Raw genomic sequence first — 24,065 nt, 5'->3', positions numbered from 1 at the left:
AATCTTTTATTTTATATAAAAAACGTTATTTAAAATATACACATACACTGAAATTTAAATTTGAAAATTGAACTTTATAACATTTGTATGTTCATCAAATTTTGTAAGTGTCCAATCTATTGTTTAATCTATATTAATAGTATTGTATTTTCATGTATTACCCACGTATTAGTGTACCACACATGCCTCAAATTAGTTTAACATATGAATAGACTTTTAACATAAAAAAGAAAGTTTTTAATGACTTTAATGAAAAAAAATAGAAAATATTTTGTAATTATGATGTTTACCCTTGATATAATGCATATCTAATCTTATTAAATTTTTTGTCACTAGCCTATCCGCATAGCGGTTTTAACTATTACTTGAGCTTGTTTCCTCGTATGCATAAAGGTGCCGGGCCCATGTACACGTATTGTATAAGTGTATAACGGGTTTGGGTTCATGAGAACTCATTTAATTTTGAATTTTTAATAGAACAAATATAAAAGAAATATAGTAAACCTATAAATATAATTAGAGTGCACCTACAAACAAAATTATGGATTGGTGCAATGGTAAATGACTAAATTCCTTTATTTGTAGATGTTGCTCGTTCTTGGTGTTAAAAAAACATTTAGAATAAACTACACAAATAGTCCTTATACTATGTGAATAATGAATTGGGTCACTAGATATTACAGTATATAATACTAATCGGGTCCTATTAGTTTGCAATAGTGTAACTAACCTAAAAAGTCCCAACAATGGATGGAGTTAAATCTTTCGTTAAGTACCAGGGCAAATTAGTAATTCAACAAAAATGTTATATCCTTCTGGATGCCTGGGTCATGTTACAAATGAGATTGTTCTTGTTATGAAAATGGTTTGATTTGATTTTGAATTATTTTATTGAAGTAATGTGACTTTTCACAATTGAATTGTAATTGATTGTACCGTGAAGTTTTATACACCTTTTTTGCATACATGAATTTTGTTTGAAATTTAGGCAAAATTTTGTTGACCATTTGTACATAATATTACTCCAATAAAAGTTTCATCAATAAATGAACAAATATGATAATAACTATTATGTTATGCTGCAAATTTATAGAAATGTTACATTTCTCGAATGTATACAGATAAAACCATTCGCTATTGCCTACAAATGATTTAGTGACCCTACATACAATTCCGTCAGCAGAATGTATCGGGATACAAATCCGCCTAATTCAGCACTAAACCAGATAATTTATATTCAAAACGAAACTAGGTGAGATGGTTTTTAACCTACAAAAAATCCCTCAATAGGTGGACCGCTAGGGGATCTGTCTGTCTGGACTCGTGGCCGGCCCGGGCTACCTTTAGCCAGTGAGGGCCGCGTAAGGAGTACCCGGCGTTACTTAGTTGGTCGTAAAAAAAAAGTATGATACGACCTTTTTTTTAACAAAATGTTGAATCTAAAGAGTTGCATTTTCCGCATTTTTTGGTAGCATCTCTACAATAGTTTTAATGTAAAATTTGGTGAGGGTTTAACTTGTCCTATTACTTAACGAATTACTCATCATGAGTGATTATTCGTAAAAGAGTGAGAATGTTGGACAAAGCCTATTTACGTGGGGCTCATACAATTTAGTTGGGTTTCTTTGAACAACAAGTTACAAGATCATACAATTTCATGCTTGTTTTTTACTATCATCTTCCCCATCACCTGACCAGAAACCTTTAATTTCATCTTTAGTTTAAAAAAAAAACCCCTCTTTTTCATCTTCAAATTCCAGTTTTTCTTCAAATTAGTAATGTGATTTACTATACTAATATGTATGTATGTATGCAGGTGAAACTGTGAGCTTCAAATCAAGGAAACAATGGTGAACTTCGTTAGGATCGCAGGTGATTGATTAATTCTAGATGATCTTCGATTCACATATTCTCATGATCAAATAGTTTGTAATATCAACATTGAGTTTATTATTATTATTATTATTATTATTATTATTATTATTATTCACAATGGTTTTGAAAATAAAAAGTAAAACTAATTGTTAAGTGACACGGTTTTTAAAAGGATGAAATAGAGCCCGGAGATATATTATTATACAAGAAAAAATTTGATCAAGGCGTGACACGATTTAAAAATGCCCAACCATACGCTTTTGGTATATATGAACCCAAAAAAAAAATTAAATTTGTTCCTTAAAGTCAAAGGAACATGTACAAGTATTAATCCTTCATGCTAAAATCACCATGCTTAAAACTAGTAGGGGTGATCTTGTCTTAACCTTTAACCGAAATTAACTGATAATCAGATCGAGACCGAACCGAATTAGCCGATAACCATGATTAACAGACGGTTATGGTTACTGTCATTTGATTAAGTGATAAATATCTGTTATGATTATGCTTAAGGGTGTCACATAACCAAATGTTAACTGAACCAAACCAATTTCTGGCATGCTTAATACTTATATGATATATTGCGGTTAAATGTTGAAAGGATTATCAGATTAACCATAACCAAGAATCGGTTACGGTTATTGTTATGATTAGTGGTATTGCTCACCCCTACTTCAAAGACTATGAAAATAAAAGTCTTAAATTTTCTGTCTGAATTTAACTTCAAGTCTTCAAACTAATAAAAAATAATATCCAAGTTAAAATAACATAAAGTGTAAGAGTAAACCTTTTCAATTATGTAAGTTTTAGTTGACACAATTAGTTGTTGATTTTGCAGCTTTGACATCCGCGGATTTGCTCGCTACTTTTGCACTGTACATTATGATGCCTTACTTAACAGATGTTTGGACTCTAAGCACTACACATGCTGCTGCTATAACAAACATTTGGTATGGAAGCATACCGGCTTTGTCCATTGGGTTAGCTTTCTTCGCAGATGCCTTCACGGGTGACTTTTATGTGCTGGTCGTCTCAAGCATCTCCACTAGTGTGGTAAGTCATTCAGTTAGTTCCCATGTATGTAAAGTTAGTATACAAAACTGACAAATGCATGCATATATGCAGGGATTAGGATTACTATCCATGTCAACACCACCTGTTTTTGGTCAATGTAAAGACTACAAGAAGGAATGTATTGGGGCCACACAACAGGCCTTGTTCTATACAGCCTTACCATTGATTGCGCTCGGATTAGCCGGTCATCTGGTCACACTGATGCCCTTTTTGAAGCTACAATTACAAAGCAAAATGCTAAGGGAAAATGAAAATGTTAATGAAAATGACAATGGAATGGAAGCTATATTGGGAGAGGAAATTGAAGAGGTAAATAAAATATATTTCCAAATCCCGGGTCTAACTGTGGTGATGATTGCTGCAGAGGTTGCAGGCATTGGACTTCCATATATAAAGCGGTGGCCGGTGGGAACTTCGGTTTGGGATTCCAGCCATATGTTTTGTGGTGGCTACACTTTGGTTTCTTACAGGATGGGGAGAGTACACACCTAATGATCCAAAGGGGAGTTTGTTAACAACCACCCTCAGAGTTTTCGTGGCAACCGTTCGTAACTTTTCAAAACCGATCCCCAATCCTAACGACCTCTTCAATGTAAGAATCTTGATAATAGTCACAAAGATGGCTCCGCCCATCCCAAAGCAATTTCCGGATGCACTAATAGGTAGCTACAAAAGCATTGAATCTAATTTTTTGGATTGCTTTATTTTTAAGATGTCATTTTCTTCTCATTTTTCCTTATGCCTCAAATTTGAAGTCTCCTTTTGTGTGGATGAACCATATGATTAACTTTTAGGCTTGAGACTGTTAAGGAGAAGCCGGATCTAAAACAAAACACTCCTAATTTTTGTAGACTTAGTTTATTTGGGGTTGATCTAATTGAAAATTTATAAGCTCAAATATCGTCTCTGATAGTAGTGCGTTTTGTTTTAAAATGCAGATCGTCATTTTTTTTTTCTTTGTTGGTGCAGATATGAAATCTTGAATGTTATGCTAACAAGTGGATTAGACTACTTTCATAAATATTATCATGATGGCGTCTTCTATCGTCATTCATGGTATAAATCTATGCTATTTATGATAATACTGGATTTGGTTTCATTGACCTTTAGAAAAGGTACGCGCCACCAATCGACATTGGCACGAGTATGATTCGCACGAGTATAATTCTCTCAGTATTATGCTGCATTACTGCTACCAAAGTGGAAACCCGAAGACTGCATCGAATCAATGATCACGATTAGCCGGTCATCTGGTCACATTGATTCCCTTTTTGAAGCTACAATTACAAAGCAAAATGTTAAGGGAAAATGAAAATGTTAATGAAAATGACAATGGAATGGAAGCTATACTGGGAGAGGAAATTGAAGAAGGAAATAAAATATTTTTCCAAATCCTTGGTTTAACTGTGGTGATGATTAAAATTGAAGAAGGAAATAAAATATTTTTCCAAATCCTTGGTTTAACTGTGGTGATGATTGCAGCAGCGTTTGCAGGTATTGGACTTCCATATATAAAGCGGTGGGAACTTCGGTTTGGGATTCCAGCCATATGTTTCGTGGTGGAAACACTTTGGTTTCTTACAGGATGTGTAGAGTACACACGTAACGATCCGGGGGGGGGGGGGGGGGTCCGTTAACAACCAACCTTAGAGTTTTCGTGGCAACTGCTCGTAACTTTTCAAAACCGATCCCTAATCCTAACAACCTCTTTAATGAAGACGGTACTCATTCCACGAGCACCCCAGGTCTGACTAACTCTCTCATTGAAAAGTGAACACTGAAATTAATATGTGTTTTGCCCAAGTGGTCGTGTTATCAAATATGTGGCACAACACAAATCTAACATGAAATTCGCGATTTTGGGACCAAACCTGCAAACACATTTAGCTAAATGGGGTAGCTTCGGGTTACTTTAGGTATGCGTACTATATGTCAAAAGTTAAAACTTAAAAGAGAAAATTGAAATCAAACTTTATAATTTAAACGTAATTTGTTTTGAAAATATGAACTTTTAGAGTATTAATTATATGCAATAATATATATATATATATATACAGAAAAATAAAAAAAATCATGTTAGACGGATTGTGTTCGTGTCAGCCCATGATTATTCATGTTGTATTTGAGTTTATGTGTCTAACATGATTTTTGGGTATTCTATTGTTAAGTTTTTATCTATCACCCCATTATTTTGAGAAGCCCGCCCCTAGTATAATTATTTTAGAGGCCCATTAGTAGTTGTAGGCCCATTAGTTTTTTAGGTTATGTTCTTGTACCCTCATCCAAAGTATCTTATCTTCCCCTTCTTGTTTCCTGCGACGTCCAGACATACCAAAACATGTAAGAATCTTGATAATAGTCACAAAGATGGCTCCGCCCATCCCAAAGCAATTTCCGGAAGCACTAATAGGTAGCTACAAAAGCATTGAATCTAATTTTTTGGATTGCATTATTTTTAAGATGTCATTTTCTTCTGTTTTTTCCTTATGCCTCAAATTTGAAGTCTCTTTTTGTGTGGATGAACCATATGATTAACGTTTAGGCTTGTGACAGTTAATGAGAAGCCAGATCTAAAACAAAACACTCCTAACTTTTGTAGACTTAGTTTATTTGGGGTTGATTTAATTGAAAATTTATAAGCTCAGATATCGTCTTTGATGGTAGTGCGTTTTGTTTTAAAATGCAGATCATCATTTATGTTTTTTTTTCTTTGTTGTTTCAGATATGAAATCTTGAATGTTCATGCTAACAAGTGGATTAGACTACTTTCATGAATATTATCATGATGGCGTCTGCTATCGTCATTCATGGCATAAATCTATGCTATTTATGATAATACAGGATTTGGTTTCATTGACGTTTAGAAAAGGTACGCGCCACCAATCGGGATTGGCATGAGTATGATTCGCACGAGTATGATTCTCTCAGTATTATGCTGCATTACTGCTGCCAAAGTGGAAACCCGAAGACTGCATTGAATCAATGATCACGATTAGCTGGTCATCTGGTCACCTTGATTCCCTTTTTGAAGCTACAATTACAAAGCAAAATGTTAAGGGAAAATGAAAATGACAATGGAATGGAAGCTATACTGGGAGAGGAAATTGAAGAGGGAAATACAATATTTTTCCAAATCCCTGGTTTAACTATGGTGATGATTGCAGCAGTGTTTGTAGGTATTGGACTTCCATATATAAAGCGGTGGGAACTTCGGTTTGGGATTCCAGCCATATGTTTCGTAGTGGCAACACTTTGGTTTCTTACAGGATGTGTAGAGTACACACGTAACGATCCGAAGGGGAGTCCGTTAACAACCAACCTCAGAGTTTTCGTGGAAAATGCTCATAACTTTTCAAAACCGATCCCTAATCCTAACAACCTCTTTAATGAAGACGGTACTCATTCCACGAGCACCCTCAGGTCTGACTAACTCTCTCATTGAAAAGTGAACGCTGTGATGTGTGTATAATGATGCTCTCACAACTAAACTTTAAATTTATAAAACTAAAATCCTAAAGAAACCACACAAAACCGGCAAGTGTACCGATCACTAATAGTATAGCACTAAGGAAATCCGAGTATCGAACACAAGGACACTTGAAAACGTTAATGATATTTAAACTCTAACCAAGACTCACCCAATAATATTTAAATGATTTTTAAATGATAATTAACTACTTAACCTAAATTACTTCAACTAATTAAATTAACTAGACTTAACTTAACTTTACTAAAATGTTTAACAAAACTTGGGAACTTAACTGCAATCGGAGAAAACGTCTACCTAGGTAAGAATCATATTGCAGGTATTATAAGATAATGGATTGAGGATTCTCACGACACCGGTTCCTAAGGATGACACAACTAAGGTTCACTCAAGAAGAGCTAGATCACCTCTCAGTCTCACTAACAATCTCTAACTTAAACTTAGTTGATTTTAAGAACAAACCGGTTAACGAATTGTTAAAGTGTTCTAATGCCGACTCTCCTCTCGGTCTCACCGACACACTAACCTAATGGAAACGAATACTACGCAACCAAGGATAGAGGAACAATTCAGTTTAACTTAAACTAGATCAACTAATCGCTCACAAAAACCCAAACCCGATAAGAACCAAACCCGCTCTCGCGCGATCTTAATTTTAACTAGTAAAAGCTATGAGACGACCTTACTTCCTATCACCTCTCGGTCTCTAAGAAGGTGTTACCCGCTGATTATATTCAATTAATACACTCACTTAAACCCTACGGTTGATCACCCCGCAAACAAACCCTAAACACAAAGTAAAGAGTTCTAACAAGCAACAATTAATCAAAACTTATTCAATTAATCAAAGCAAGAGGTATATGAGTATAATCAATAATTTCACAGCCACTATACACAACCTAATTAATTCAATGTTAAACCAAAATTTTCATTAACAATCAAGTCATGATAATCAGCAATCCATATTACTCATTAAAACCTAACAATAATCATCTAACCTAGAACTAACAAGATTAGCTACACATAACTTTTGGACAGCAGCTATACATCAAAGTAAACATCATATAACTCATCATAAACATAAGTAAACTCATTCAAGAATCAAGAACAATCAAACACAAGTCAATCTTTAAGTTAAAAACAATCCAACATAAAAGATCAAATCAACAAGTTAGGGTTCTTGAACAAAAGATAAAGTTTATGGATGAATACTCAATGTTATGGCTAAGATTATGATTGTATAAGAAGCCTAGCAGTTGTACCAAGATATCCCGAACCTTCCTTCTTCTTCCCTTAGCCTCCATAGCCGCCACAAAAGCTTTTTTCTTTCTTTTCTTCCTTGCTGATTCCGATCGGCAGTTAGGGTATTAGGTTAGGGTTTTTTTTTCTTTTGTTTAATTGATATAATATGCATGTAAGGCTTGTATCTTGTGGGCTTGGGTCGGGCCTTGAATTGTAGTATTCAATCTTGAACAAATAAGCCCCTAGAGTATTCAAACTTAACTCTTTTTTCCATCAAATTTCATAACCTACAATCAACATTCAGTCTTTGTAAAATTATGCAAAAACCACCCATAACTCTTATTAATTAAACTATTAAGTATGTAAAACATGTTAAAAGATATGGAAAGTAAGTGTGTTTTACAACACATCACACTGAAATTAATATGTGTTTTTCCCAAGTGGTCGTGTTACCAAATATGTGACACAACACAAATTTAACATGAAATTCGTGATTTTGGGACCAAACCTGCAAACAGATTTAGCTAAATGGGGTAGCTTCGGGTTACTTTAGGTATGCGTACTATATGCCAAAAGATAAAAGTTAAAGAGAAAATTGAAATCAAACTTTATAATTTAAACGTAATTTGTTTTGAAAATATGAACTTTTAGAGTATTAATTATATGCAATATAATATATATATATATATGTATACAGAAAAATAAAAAAACATGTTAGACGGATTGTGTTCGTGTCAACCCATGATTATTCATGTTGTATTTGAGTTTATGTGTCTAACATGATTTTTGGGTATTCTATTGTTAAGTTTTTATCTGTCACCCCCATTATTTTAAGAAGCCCGCCCCTAGTGTAATTATTTTAGAGGCCCATTAGTAATTGTAGGCCCATTAGTTGTTTTAGGTTATGTTCATGTACCCTCATCCAAACAATCTTATCTTCCCATTCTTGTTTCCAGCGGCATCCAGACATACCCAAACATGTAAGAATCTTGATAATAGTCACAAAGATGGCTCCGCCCATCCCAAAGCAATTCCCGGAAGCACTAATAGGTAGCTACAAAAGCATTGAATCTAATTTTTTGGATTGCGTTATTTTTAAGATGTCATTTTCTTCTGTTTTTTCCTTATGCCTCAAATTTGATGTCTCTTTTTGTGTGGATGAACCATATGATTAACGTTTAGGCTTGAGACAGCTAAGGAGAAGCCGGATCTAAAACATAACATTCCTAATTTTTGTAGACTTAGTTTATTTGGGGTTGATCTAATTGAAAATTTATAAGCTCAAATATAGTCTTTGATAGTAGTGCGTTTTATTTTAAAATGCAGATCGTCATTTATGTTTTTTTTTCTTTGTTGTTGCAGATATGAAATCTTGAATGTTCATGCTAACAAGTGGATTAGACTACTTTCAAAAATATTATCATGACGGTGTCTTCTATCGTTATTCATGGTGATATACATATATTTATACATCTCGAATCCCTTGTAAAGTTATGTTTATTTAATGTTTTAAGTTCGTTTAAGTTCGAGTTTTGTAATCTTTTATTATTTAAGGTTTTGAGTTAAGTTTTGTATATTTATTGTGTTTTAGCTCTTTTTGGTGTTTTGCATGATAAACTTAATTCTTTCTATCTTTTCATGCGAAGTTTATGTTCGTTGTGTTCATTATTGATTACATGATTGCTTCACTTACGAGTTTTGATTTATGTTCATGTAGATGGTGGCTTGGTGATTAAGGAAAGGAAGATCTAGAAGGTTCCTATCGTTACTTGGAAGTCAAGAAAGAGATCTAACATATTTAAGCAATAAATAACAAGAAAAAATCGTTGGCCACTCCAAGAGTACGCCGGCGCCGCGCGAAGGCATGCTCAAGGGGGGCCGCGCGGCGCCTAGGCCCTTTGGTCAGCCCATCTTTGCAATTTCAAGGCACAGCTCGTTTAATATATAATGGGTGATAGACCTAGCTGATTGAAGGGACTTTGGTAGCCGATCTTTGAGAGGTTAGAGCTAATATTGAAGGTATTTTGGAGCTAGGAAGCAAAGAGGGTCATTGAGCTTTCATACAAGTGTTCAAGGGTCGATTAAGACGGGTTCTCTCGTTCTTTATCTTTATTCTTGTTCATTATCTTTCATGATGTTTATCTTTGTTCTTGGTTTTAGTTATCTATCTTTGATTATGACTATGCTAGGCTAAACTTCATGTCTACTTAGGTTTGATGAACATGTTTTTGACTTGATTCTTGCTTTGGACAATTGTTTGATTATGGTTTCGTTATATTAACAGTAAAGACTAGGTTTTGTTTTCATGATGCGTATAAGTATTTATTATCTTGGTTGATTATTAACTATTTCTTCACATAGATCTTTTATCTTTTGATTGTGCTCTTTAGATTTAGGGTTTATGTTTAATCATTACTTGGTGTTTTGATTTTTGTGATTTAAAGGGCCCGTTAGATCATAGAAGCTTGTTGATTGCTGATTAGGATTTTGAATGTTTTGCTAAATTCCAATAGCTGTAAGGTGAGGAGTTGTTCATAGTGTCTTGCTTAATTGCATGCTAGGATAGATATTGACAATATTCTTGTTTATTGTGTTGATCCATGTTCATGATGTCATGTTTAATTTATCAAGTTATCTAAGGTTTAGTGTTTCGTGAGATTGCTTGCTTTAGATACTATGAATTAACCCTAATTTATGACTTTGCGGAAATCAATAATACTGATTGCTTAATAATCTAATAATTATCTTTGGGATGTCGTTTGATTCGATCAATGGTCCTTAGGGTTTGTTAGATGAACACGTTTAGAAATCAGTTTCCATAATCATGTTATATGTCCATTGCTTGATGATTGTTGATGCATGGGATTCTTATTTAGGTAGATTCCTTCTCTTGTTGTTTTCGATCTTGTGTTTAATTGCTTGTTTCTCGTTTGCTTGTTTATTTATTTTCTTAGTTTAATCTTAATTTAATATTAGTTTAAAACCCCCCTTAAAACATTAATAATAAATAGTCATGTCGTAAGTCGAGTCTAATTAGTTAATTTACGTAATTTATAGAGTCCCGTGGGTTCGATATTCCGGACTTACTTAGCTTTAGTACAATTGACCGGTTCACTTGCCGGTTTTTTGTTTAGTTGAGTCTTAGGTCTAGTATTTATTACTTGTTTAATTTAGTTAATATTTTATCGACTGTTTTTAGCACATCAAGTTTTTGGCGCCGTTTTCGGGGACTCTTAGCAATTGCGTTTTTAGCTTTACTTGGACTTGTCTGCTACATACGTGCTATTTGTTTTATTTTTGTTTGATTCGTAGGAGTCTAATTTAATTTTTAGTTTATTTTTAAGTATTCAAGTCTACTTACTCGGTCTTTTGCGTTTTTCAGGTTTATGCCACATCTTCACTCGCAAGGACCACCACTAGCCGATATTGAATTTTCTCCATTGAAGTCAGAGGCTAGTTCGTCACAAAAATCATCTCCGCACAGTTCACCACCAGAAAGTTCGAAAAGTCAACCAGACATCCCAATGGCCGACAATAGGACAATTTCTGCTCAAGCCTTCGATGGCTTAAGCGGAAATCAATCATGCATCGTCATTCCCGAGATCAACAACCCCAACTCGTGGCAAATTCTGTCATACATCATGAACAACATCGTTCAAACCAATCAGTTTAATGGGCGTGATGACGAGGATGCACCGGCTCACATTAACCGACTTTACCGCGTTCTTAAAACTTTTAGTTTACAAGGTGCTACCGAAGATGCTATTTGCTTACATTTGTTTATGTTTTCACTTGCAGGTAAAGCAGCTACTTGGCTTGACACTCAGCCACCTAGCACGTTCACGACTTGGGAAGCATTGCGTTTAGCTTTTATCAAAAGATACTTCCCACTGGCTAAAGCGGTTATTCTTCGCGATCAGATTCACTCATTTCACATGGAGCCGGGGGAGCAATATTGTATTGCCTGGGAGCGTTTTCAAAACATGCTAGCTCGATGCTCACAGAATGGTCTCACACCATGGGCTCTCGTGGAGAAATTTTACAATGGGTTGAACTACGAAACGAGATGTTTGAGAGCTTTGCTCAATCGAACCTTGCCAAAGAGCCACATCGCGGGAATTCCACTCCCGTTAGCAGTACATCCTCATCCGATCGAGGTGTACACCAGGTTAATCTGGATACTAGTGTGACAGCTGCTTTGGAATCACTAACTCGAGAGGTTAAGGAGCTGAAGGCCAAGGTGGACAGGTGTGAGTTTTGTAGAGGTGGACATGACACATTGGAGTGCCCGGTGATGAATCAACAGGTCGATTTTGTTGCTGGTCAGAATAGGTTCCCCCAACAATTACAACAACAATAATCAACGTTGGAACACCTACAAAAACCCAAATCAGAATAGTTCCAACTGGCGTCCGTCAGGCGCACCACCCGGATTTCAAAATTCTTATGCTCCAGCACAAGATCAGTACTTTAATGATAATAATACCAATAGAACTAATGTTCAAAATAATGTGCAGGATTCGAACGGTGGAATTGGACGTTTGGAATAGATGATGAAGCAAATCCTGGAGAGATACCAAGCTACACGGAAGAAGTTTTCTGAGCACGACCTACTTTTTAGGAATCAACAATCTGCTATTCTTGATATTCAAAGAACTGTTGGTGATATTGCTCGTTGTTTGGAAGAAAGGCCTCCAGGTCAGTTTTCGGGTACCCCTCAAACTAATCCGGCTGCTCAATTGAAAGCCATCTCCACTCGTAGTGGTAGGGTTTTTGGTCCGGAGGTAGTTAGTAAAGAAATTGGGAAAAATGGGGACGATGAATTGGTAGATGAGAAGATAGAGGTAGAGGCTCCGGGTAAGTCACAAGTTACAACACCGATTATTGAGCCATTAGTTAAGAAGAAGCCGGTTGGAGTTCGGCCACCACCACACCTCATTAACCCTGCTTATGCCCCGCATCCCGCTCGTCTAAAGCATCAACAGTATACGAAGGATCAAGGGCATTTTCTCAATATATTTAGCCTATTGAATGTCAATCTCCCGTTCGTCGAAGTCCTCCAGCATATGCCTAAGTACGCCAAGTTTTTGAAAGATCTTCTTAAAAGGAAGGATAAGTTGGAGGAGCTATAGACTGTACCGCTAAATGGGGAGTGTTCTGCAGTAGTCCTTAATAAAGTACCGGAGAAATTACCCGACCCCGGTGTTTTTACCATTCCATGTCTTTTCGGGAGTGAGACGACGTGTCAAGCATTAGCCGATCTAGGAGCTAGCATAAGCCTCATGTTGTATTTTTATATGAAAAGCTAGGCCTAGGAGAGATCACCCCTACTTGTATGACGTTGTCTTTAGCCGATCGTTTCGTTAAGTATCCAAGGGATGTCGTGGAGAATTTGCTCGTGAAGGTAGATAATTTGGTTTTTCCCGCGGATTTTGTTGTTTTGGATATGGAGGCCGACGAGAGAGTTCCTATCATTTTGGGTCGTCCGTTTTTACGTACTGCTAGGGCAATCATCGATGTGTTTGAAGGCAAGATAACTCTTAGAGCCGGCGATGATAGTGCCACTTATTTGGCAAAGTCTATGAGACATCTGAGTGGTCAAGACGGTCTTATTGATCCATGTCACCCAGTTTATTCGATTGAATCAGTTATCTCGGGAATGGATCCACGTATTGACGATTCCCGTTCGGTGAGTATGAGTGTGAAAAAGGGGCGAGCGGTTTCTAGTTCTCGGGTAATAGTGACGTGTGTTAGAGTAAAAGGTGGTGGGAAGCGTAAGTTTAAAAGGGTTCGTGGGGTTAGAAAGAAGAAGACCAAGATTGACGAATGGTCGGATCATGATTCGATATCTTTGAGGGCATTAGAGTTCTACCGAGGTGGAGGAAGCTCTACTTAGGTCCGCCACGTGATTCGCACAACATGGGTTCTTGAGTGAATACTCAAGTGTAGAGTTTGTATATTTTATTTTATTTTTATTTCTATTTTCTTTTTCTTTGAGTCACTAACGTAGTTTTTTTGTAGTTCTTCTTAGTTTTGTGTTTTTGAGTTTTGCTAGGTAAAGGAGAGATTGAATGAGCTAGAGAGATGATCCCCAAGGAATAATATATTGAAAAAGATAAGTGTGGGGATGGAGCAGCTGAGCCGTATACTTTATTTTATTATTATTTGTTGCTAATTATTCATGTGTTATTTGTCGGTTGATATGAAACACTTTAATTGCTTAATATCTATCATTATGATAAGATACATTTTTAGATATGTTTGTTTCGTTTGGCTGTGTACGTTCGTGTGTGAGGGAAGGAGTTACTATTTGTTGAGCACGTTCGTAGTTGGAGGGCATTCATGGAAGAAGATTTTTGCATCATATTTCATGCACATATTACCAGCTAAGTCTTTTCCATTATCTAGCTTGTTAACTTTTTATTTTGCTTTTGCTTTTGCTTTTGCTTTTGCTTTTGTTTTTAATTTTTAGTTTTTAGTTTTTTGTAGTCCGACTTTATTTTTAATTTTATTTTTATTTTAAGTCGTCCTTATCCTTGCATTGAGGACATCGCATAATTTAAGTGTGGGGATATGATATTTGAGTCGTAGTTTAATTTTGCTTTAATTTAAGAAAAATAAAAAAAAATTAAAAAAAATTGAAAAATGTTTTAAAAATGTCCCTTGAAGTTAGTTTTTTGCGTTAAAGTGGGAGATGATGATATTTATCAGAAATTGGTTTTTCAAACTACTAATAATATGAGATAAATAAAAGAAAGCGCACTTAACTTGGGATGTGTCGGTAGGCTCAGCCTTGAAAATGAAAGGGCAAATTTGATAAAATGGGTCGGAAATCTCTTGTGGGTAAAGCTTTTTGTCCGTGGAAAATAAGTAATGAAAGGTCAGCCATACTCAAGCCTCAATTCTTGGTATGAAAAAGTGGAAATATTATGAAGTTTAAAAAATTTGAATACGTTATCATATGATGCTTGGTAGGTTTAACGTTAGAGTATGCCGTGTAACCTGTGATATAAATCTTAAACTGCTAGTTTTAGTGTTTTACACATCATTGGCGTATGGTTTTATAACCTTAAATCTTGTATTGATGGGATGCCCCGGGTCCGGAGACCATAGGTCTGTATGCCGATTATTCATCGGGGTATTCACAATTCCATATGGGGTTGCGAATATTTAAAATAAAGCTAAAAATAGCAAACCCGCAGATTTCTGCCACATAAGTCTTTAAACATGATCACAAAGAGTACAAAAGTACAAATGCATTACAGACTTGATCATCCACGCTTTTAGTCATGTGGTACGGCTGTGCAACGGTTCAGAACCGCGAGAACCGAACCGGAACCGAAAATGAGTGAAAGAGAGAACCGGAACCGGAACCTAATATAGTAAACTGGTTCGGTTCTAGAACCGCTAGAACCGCTAAAACCGGTTCTAGCTAGAACCGGTTCAAACGTTTATTTATCAAATGATTTATGCAAACTTTGCAAATTTCAAAACAAGTTTATACAATTGTATGTCTTCTTTCACGGTAAAACTAATTTAGATTACAACATGAACATCCGTTATATTTTTTATTAAAATCTAAGTGTTGAAGTTAAATAAATCATGGCAACGATAGATTAATGGTAGATCATATCATTTTATATTAAATTAGCTTGATAGCTAAAATCAAAATTGATTATGGTTGCTAGGTCTTGAACGTAAAGAAAGAAAATTTGAATTAAAAATGATTGAATGGATGTCGGTTAATAAGTTATTTTATAAAAAATGGGGATTGATAAATTTATTTAAAACGTTTTGAATATTCAGGTTCTTCGGTTCCAAGTCTAGAACCGCCGGTTTTACCCGGAACCGAACCGGGAACCCTTTAATGCAAAATCTGAGAACCGAGAACCAAACCGGTACACACATTAGCGGTTTTGAGGCATCGGTTCGGTTCCGGTTCCTCGGTTCTGGCGGTTCCGAACCGTTTTTTGCTCAACCCTATCATGTGGGGTCCCCTTGTTCGCATCCCATTACCATTAAGAAATGGACCACAAGGGACACGCCACATGTAAGCCCTACAAATGAAATTTTACATACTCACCTATGGTAATGGTTCGATGTATTGCTTGATAACGGGGGTATGTCATGTTGTGGGGGAACACTAGCTATAAATTAATTGAACCTTAATCATATCTAATGGCTGCTTGGTAAACTTTGATGCTTAAGCTTAGGTGGATAAACAATACCCTTAACTATTCATAAAAAATAGAGCAACAAAAGTTTTAAATCTGCTAATTTTGAGGTTTAAGTCAAGTTGGGGTGGTCTGGTCCGGTAAAAGCTGAAAATAAGCGGGTCTTAATTGTGTAAACCACTGAGCACTATTATTGTCGGATCTTATTTGTCACGGTAAAGATTAAGGCATGGGTTTAAGTGGACAACAATATCGGTGATCACGATTTTTGCGTTTTTTGAGCTTTTAAAAATTAACCTATATGTTTGTAAGACTATATTTTCCGATTCTAATCCAACTGCATCAGAATTTTTCAGGGACGAAAAAAGAGTAAGTGTGGGGATATTTAATATACATATATTTATACATCTCGAATCCCTTGTAAATTTATGTTTATTTAATGTTTTAAGTTCGTTTAAGTTCGAGTTTTGTAATCTTTTATTATTTAAGGTTTTGAGTCAAGTTTTATATATTTATCGTGTTTTAGCTCTTTTTGGTGTTTTGCATGATAAACTTAATTCTTTCTATCTTTTCATGCGAAGTTTATGTTGTTGTGTTCGTTATTGATTACATGATTACTTCACTTACGAGTTTTGATTTATGTTCATGTAGATGGTGGCTTGGTGATCTAGGGAAGGAAGATCTAGAAGGTTCCTATCGTTACTTGGAAGTCAAGAAAAAGATCTAACATATTTAAGCAATAAATAACAAGAAAAAATCGTTGGTCACTCCAGAAGTATGCCGCGCCGCACGAAGGCATGCTCGGGGGGGGGGGGGGGGCGCTTGGTCAGCCCATCTTCGCAATTTCAAGGCCCAGCTCATTTAATAAATAATGGGTGTAGACCTAGCCGATTGAAGGGACTTTGGCAGCCGATTTTGGAGAGGTTAGAGCTAATATTGAAGGTGTTTTGGAGCTAGGAAGCAAAGTGGGTCATCGAGCTTTCTTACAATTGTTCAAGGTCGATTAAGACGGGTTCTCTCGTTCTTTATCTTTATTCTTATTCATTATCTTTCATGATGTTTATCTTTGTTCTTGGTTTTAGTTATTTATCTTTGATTATGACTATGCTAGGCTAGATTTCATGTCTACCTAGGTTTGATGAACATGTTTTTGACTTGATTCTTGCTTTGGACAATTGTTTGATTATGGTTTCGTTATATTAATAGTAAAGACTTGGTTTTGTTTTCATGATGCGTATAAGTATTTATTATCTTGGTTGATTATTAACTATTGCTTCACATAGATCTTTTATCTTTTGATTGTGTTCTTTAGATTTAGGGTTTATGTTTAATCATTACTTGGTGTTTTGATTTTTGTGATTAAATGGGCCCGTTAGATCATAGAAGCTTGTTGATTGTTGATTAGGATTTTGAATGTTTTGCTAAATTCTAATAACTGTAAGGTGAGGAGTTGTTCATGTGTCTTGGTCAATTGCATGCTAGGATAGATAGTGACAATATTCTTGCTTATTGTGTTGATCCATGTTCATGATGTCATGTTTAATTTATCAAGTTTTCTAAGGTTTAGTGTTTCATGAGATTGCTTGCTTTAGATACTATGAATTAACCCTAATTGATGACTTTGCGGAAATCAATAATACTGATTGCTTAATAATCTAATAATTATCTTTTGGGTGTCGTTTGATTCGGTCAATGGTCCTTAGGGTTTGTTAGATGAATATGTTTAGAAATCAGTTTCCATAATCATGTTATATGTCCATTTCTTGATGATTGTTGATGCATGGGATTCTTACCTAGGTAGATTCCTTCTCTTGTTGGTTTCGATCTTGTGTTTGATTGCTTGTTTCTCGTTTGCTTGTTATTTATTTTCTTAGTTTAATCTTAGTTTAATATTAGTTTAAAACCCCCCTTAAAACATTAATAGTAAATAGTCGTGTCGTAAGTCGAGTCTAATTAGTTAATTTACGTAATTTATAGAGTCCTGTGGGTTCGATATTCCGGACTTACTTAGCTTTAGTAAAATTGATCGGTTCACTTGCCGGTGTTTTGTTTAGTTGAGTCTTAGGTCTAGTTTTTATTACTTGTTTAATTTAGTTAATATTTTATTGACTGTTTTTAGCACATCACATGGTATAAATCTATGCTATTTATGATAATAGTGGATTTGGTTTCATTGACCTTTAGAAAAGGTACGAGCCACCAATCGGGATTGGCACAAGTATGATTCGCACGAGTATGATTCTCTCAGTATTATGCTGCATTATTGCTGCCAAAGTGGAAACCCGAAGACTGCATCGAATCAGTGATCACGATTAGCCGGTCATCTGGTCACATTGATTCCTTTTTTGAAGCTACAATTACAAAGCAAAATGTTAAGGGAAAATGAAAATGTTAATGAAAATGAGAATGGAATGGAAGCAATACTGGGAAAGGAAATTGAAGAGGGAAATAAAATATTTTTCCAAATTCCTGGTTTAACTTTGGTGATGATTGCAGCAGCGTTTGCAGGTATTGGACTTCCATATATAAAGCGGTGGGAACTTCGGTTTGGGATTCCAGCCATATGTTTCGTGGTGGCAACACTTTGGTTTCTTATAGGATGTGTAGAGTACACACGTAACGATCTGAAGGGGAGTCTGTTAACAACCAACCTCAGTCAGAGTTTTCGTGGCAACTGCTCGTAACTTTTCAAAACCGATCCCTAATCCTAACGACCTCTTTAATGAAGACGGTACTCATTCCACGAGCACCCTCAGGTCTGACTAACTCTCTCATTGAAAAGTGAACACTAAAATTAATATGTGTTTTGCCCAAGTGGTCGTGCTACCAAATATGTGAAACAGCACAAATCTAACATGAAATTCGCGATTTTGGGACCAAACCTGCAATCACATTTAGCTAAATGTGGTAGCTTTGGGTTACTTTAGGTATGCGCACTATATGCCAAAAGTTTAAACTTAAAGAGAAAATTGAAATCAAACTTTATAATTTAAACGTAATTTGTTTTGAAAATATGAACTTTTAGAGTATTAATTATATATATATATATATATATACAGAAAAATATAAAATCATGTTAGACGGATTGTGTTCGTGTCAACCCATGATTATTCATGTTGTATTTGAGTTTATGTGTCTAACATGATTTTGTTCGCGTCAAATTTTCGGGTTCATGTTGGGTCTGACCCGTCAGCCAGTGAACACAACCCATTTAACACAATAACACTCCTATGGCTATGGCCTATGGGTGAGTCTGTCTTTAGGAAAAAAAATAATGGATTATGTGTAGAAGTGGGAAGATGGGTGAGTTAAACGAGTCAGGTAATTCAATTTTTTAAACGAGTCATTTTTAGTCAGAATTATGTGATATAATATTGGATCGGTTTTGGTTGAGCTGCAGCACCCTTTGGTACATTTTATTACCATAGTCAAGTATTATGAGTGTACCCTCTGATGATGAATGATATATAATCCATTGTAGGTGGTTTGACAAAGCTGCAATTAAGTTAGCAGACGGGCAACGCCCTAACAAATGGAAAACTTGCAGTGTACGAGAAGTGGAAGACACCAAGATCGGTATCCGTATGCTACCAATGTGGTTAACTTTCATTGTTGTTGGAATGGTGCTTTCGAACGGAACCAGTTTTTATTTGGAACAAGCGAATCACTTGGACGAATCCAGATCACCATCTCATTCTTCTTCCTGTTCCATAATGCAACGAGCTTGATATTCTCACACTTCTATTCGCCCGTTTCAATGCGTACAAAAAGGTACACGCCACCAATCGGGATTGGCACGAGTATGATTCTCTTAGTATTATGCTGCATTACTGCTGCCATAGTGGAAACCCGAAGGCTGCATCGAATCAATGATCACGGTTTGCTAGATGACCCTGAGAACAATATCCCAATGAGTATATTTGCATTGCTTTCATAGTTTATGTTGTTAGCAGCTGCTGAGAGGATTGCTAGTAACAGTATTGTTGGTTTCTTTAAGCACCAAGCCCCTGAATCTTTGCACGCCTGTTTGACTAATTTTACAAATTTCATGTTGGGGTTAGGAAGAATAGCTAGTGGTTTGGCGGTATATGTCTTGGGAAAGGTGAGCGAGAGAAACGGGAAGCCTAACTGGTTCCAGCATACGTTAAACAAGAGCCGCCTGGATCAGTACTATTAGGTGTTGGCTGTCTTAAACGCGATCAATCTTGTCGTCTACTGTTACACCCCCATCTTTGTCACACCCGGCCATATGGGCCTAGACGTATGACCAATAGTTGGTATCGGTTTAGAAAATATATCAGAGTTTATTTTGTTGCAGCGGAAAATTCTTTTGACAAAATATTTCTTTATATAAACAGGGATTTAAATACCCTTGACAATATAAAACATTTATTTTAACATAATCATATTTTATAAGGAGTTTAACAAAATGAGCCCACAGATCATTCTATATCTCCAATGAGCTGTCTCCCAATTACTCTGTTGTCTTTATCACTTACTACTGATTACCTGAAAATATTTAAAATACTACGTCAGCTAAAAGCTGGTGAATAATATTAACAGACACAAAGTATTTAATGTTGGCAAGAATTTAAAACCCGTTCAATCGTTATTTGTATTAGTATATCTACACATTCAGCAGGACTGTTTCACCCGAGTGTACAACCACGGAGCACACTAGTCTTTTTACTAAGATTGACCGTAGTTTTACGTATGCCTACAACTGAGTCTCTTTACTAGCCATGTTACGGCCTTTCATCCGCAACACGTGTATAAAATTGGATCCAACTATACGCGCACTTATGGCCTGAATGCTATGTCGTTAGATTACCTTTACGCATCAAACATTTTGAAAACCATTCAAGCCACGTGTTTGATTTTTAAATCATATGTAAAAATGCTTAACGCCTTCGCGTTAGTTTTGGAGTTAATGTACTCACCTTTATTATGTTCAAAATGTTTTTACTGATTTATGTTGCGCGTGTTATCTCGAACTTGTAGTTACGAGAATATCTTTGTATGAATATCTAGATCAATTGATCTAGCTTTAGACCTTTAGTCTAATTTGTAGCTTTAAACCTTGATAAGCATTTATTTTGATATAAAAGTCATTTTTATTCAAAATGCTATTTTAGTTCGCATAACGTATGATGTGGCATGTTTTGGCCTAATAGGTTCGAACAATCTCATCAAGCTCTCCAGGAAAGTAAACGAGTCCCGCGGTTGATTGGGATTTATACGAATTACTTTCTCTAGACAAGAAACTCGACTATCGGTATTGTCACCCTTCCAGTTACTACATGCCCGTCACGCTTCTCTTTTTTAATTATTTATAAATATCTTTTATATAAAAGTTAATGTTTCTTCTTCTAGAAGAAAATCAATTAACAATAATCTTTGCATGTAAAACTTTATATTTCTTAATAATAAAGAAATGTTTATTTTTGTAAGCCTTTATATATATAAAAAGTTTAAATACGTCTATAAACTTTCCAAGGTTTAGGCTATACCCTCGACTAAGATCTAAGCTATGAATTGAAATATCTTAAACATAACTGTTACCTTAAAATGAGTATAACGCTTAAGGACGAACGAGGACTACTTCGACTATACGTAGGGTGTCGGGGTATGAAACGTCAAAACTCTATAGTGGCGTCGGGACTCCAACTCGGTGGCACAAACTTCGAGAAAGTGAGAGTGGTTTGGTGTTCGGGATGTCACAAATGAGCAACATATGACCACTATTTATAGTTGAAACTCACACCCTCGGTCGAGACCGTCTCTTGCCACCTTTCATTCTTATGATGACACGTGTCCTTCATGTTGACATGTGGCGACACATGTCATTCCATATGATTAATCATTGGACACATGTCGGTTTTATGCGATTAGTCATCGGACATGTGTCGCTTCATGAGAGTTTTATATATTTATTTTAGCTAAATGACTAAATGGTCCCTCAACTTCCTAAATTGACAAAATTGGTATGAAAACTTTTGGGATGTTAAAATCTTAGGCCTAGGAGTGTGTCTAATAGTTGGTACCAACACTTTGTAAATAAATCAAAGTTACGGTTTTTAGCGTAAGTATTATAAAAACATAAGGATCGAAATTATAAATATTTACATTACAAAAGACGAGACGAAAGTCTCGTTTAGTTTTACTTGTTTATAAGTTTTATAAAAACGTCATATTTAATATTTAAACAAAATATCCGAGCCATCCGATTCTTGAGCCCTTCATCCTTCAAGCTCTAATCTTGGTTACCTGCAAAATATTAGAAAATACGTCAGCAACGAATGCTGGTGAATATGCTGACGCTAAAATATTTTCTTTACTTAATTACCCCTCGAGACCACGTAAGTCTCGGCCCATCTTGGCTTAGGAATAATAAAGTTAAACAACATCATTATAAACTCGAGTCTCTACACTAGGTCACCTCAGCAAAACACCGCAGCATTTCGACATAACTTAGGTACCATAAATATACACATGGTCAGCCTCACTCGAACGTAACTTAGGTCCGGCCCATCGTGGCTGGAGGTCGTGACCAAGCGTGGTGCGATGTGCCCACCACATTCCACATATGTAAGGATCCAGACAAACGTATACTACAGCCTGAGGGCTAGGCTTATACTCTTATTTACAATGTTTTTAGAGACACTTAGTATCTTGTAAAGTTTTACACATAACACGTTTGATTGTTTAAAAACAAGTTTGTAAAAGTGGGGCGTATTCACCTTTTGATTGGGATCGGTTTCCAACACCGTCCGTGAGTCTTTCCCTTGCTATCCCGCACCTATAGTACGGGTATAACTTTTGTTAGTCGGATATTCAATTCGGCTTAAGACCTTTAGTCTTAGTTTTATAAACTTTACCTCGACGAACCTTTAGTTCGTAAATCTCTTTTACTTTAAAACCTTTAGTTTTAATAGTAGTTTATAAACCTTTAGTTTATTTATAAAACCCTACGTTTCTTCATCTTTAAGAAACGTATTCTTTTCTTTAATATTTAAGTATACACATTATACTTAAATAATATCTATAACAAAGAATATTTATACAACACACATATATTTATATGTTTCTTTTCTCTTTCTTTCTTTTGTTTGTTATAAATTTCATTTATTCTCGAGGTATTGAGTATAATCTCGACTTAGGGTGTTAAGCCTTTATAATATTTTATTATTATTTCATTCGGGCATTATTCCTACCTTTGTCGGCTTATAATAACCCTAGGGAATTGAGCAGCACTTCGACTCCTTTTGCTCTTTTCGACTCTCTTTGATCAACACTTCGCTTGAGCACGCAAATCGAGACACTAATGCTTCATGGCACGTACTTCGAGATAATCGTCGGAACTTCGGGATAGTATCTCCTTCTTGATATAACTTTGTCGGGTAGTGGCACGAATATTGAGATAATGGCACGGAATACGAGGAATCGGGGCACGAGTTTCGAGGTGTATCAAGGGTCGGATTTATATGCTTTAGAGAGAGACTAGAGAGAGATATGTATGTGTGAATTGAGGTGTGATGGACATGAACCCGTGGCCTTCTATTTATAGGCAATTTTTGAAGCCCGTCGCGGTACGCGACAGCCTTTGGCTTAGCCCGTCGCGTATTGCGACGTAGGCTGGGCCAGTCACATAGTAGACCTGCCACGTGTGGCGACACGTGGCAGGCGTTGTGTCGCGTGGCGACACGTGGCGGCAGACGGTGCCACCATGTGCCACGTGGCACACGTGTCAAAATATGTCAGACAACCCAACGCGCTACGCGATGGGTCTCTCTTCTGATCCATCGCGTATCGCGATGGGTTAGGAAAACAGAATTTACAATTTTAACCCTTGAGCTTGAAAATTGACAGAATTAGTCCTTTGACTTTAGAATTTTGACATTATTGACCCGATATTTTCCGTGATGTTACATGTACGTCGTCGTCGTCGCGTGTTTCTACAACTACAAAGAATCCCCTAATGGTGATGGTGTAGAAGATTTACAGGAGAATGCCTTAGTTTAGATGTCAAAGTTTTTGATTATTGTATAGAGCTTGATGATATATATGCTCTTTAGTATTTAATGCAAGTATAGTCTAGTCATAGAATTATCATAGTATCAACTTTGAGTATAGTGTAACTTCATAGATGCCCATTGACCATATATTGTGATAGATGGCATTATGAGGACAAGAAAACTACATCATTAATATAA

The 24,065-nt window shown here is 36.0% G+C and overlaps 1 pseudogene; it reads left to right on the top strand.

The window, feature by feature from the left end:
- The first annotated feature begins 1,847 nt into the window (after positions 1-1,847).
- LOC143605439 (protein NRT1/ PTR FAMILY 5.5-like) lies at positions 1,848-23,874 on the top strand (annotated as a pseudogene).
- The last annotated feature ends 191 nt before the right edge of the window (positions 23,875-24,065 follow it).

Source organism: Bidens hawaiensis, unplaced genomic scaffold, assembly GCF_021521415.1.
Source record: "Bidens hawaiensis isolate Kalapana, Puna unplaced genomic scaffold, B.hawaiensis_p1.1 tig00069390_1, whole genome shotgun sequence".
NCBI lineage: Eukaryota > Viridiplantae > Streptophyta > Magnoliopsida > Asterales > Asteraceae > Bidens > Bidens hawaiensis.
The sequence above is the reverse complement of the archived record's forward strand: the minus strand, read 5'-3'. Positions and strand labels throughout refer to the sequence as shown.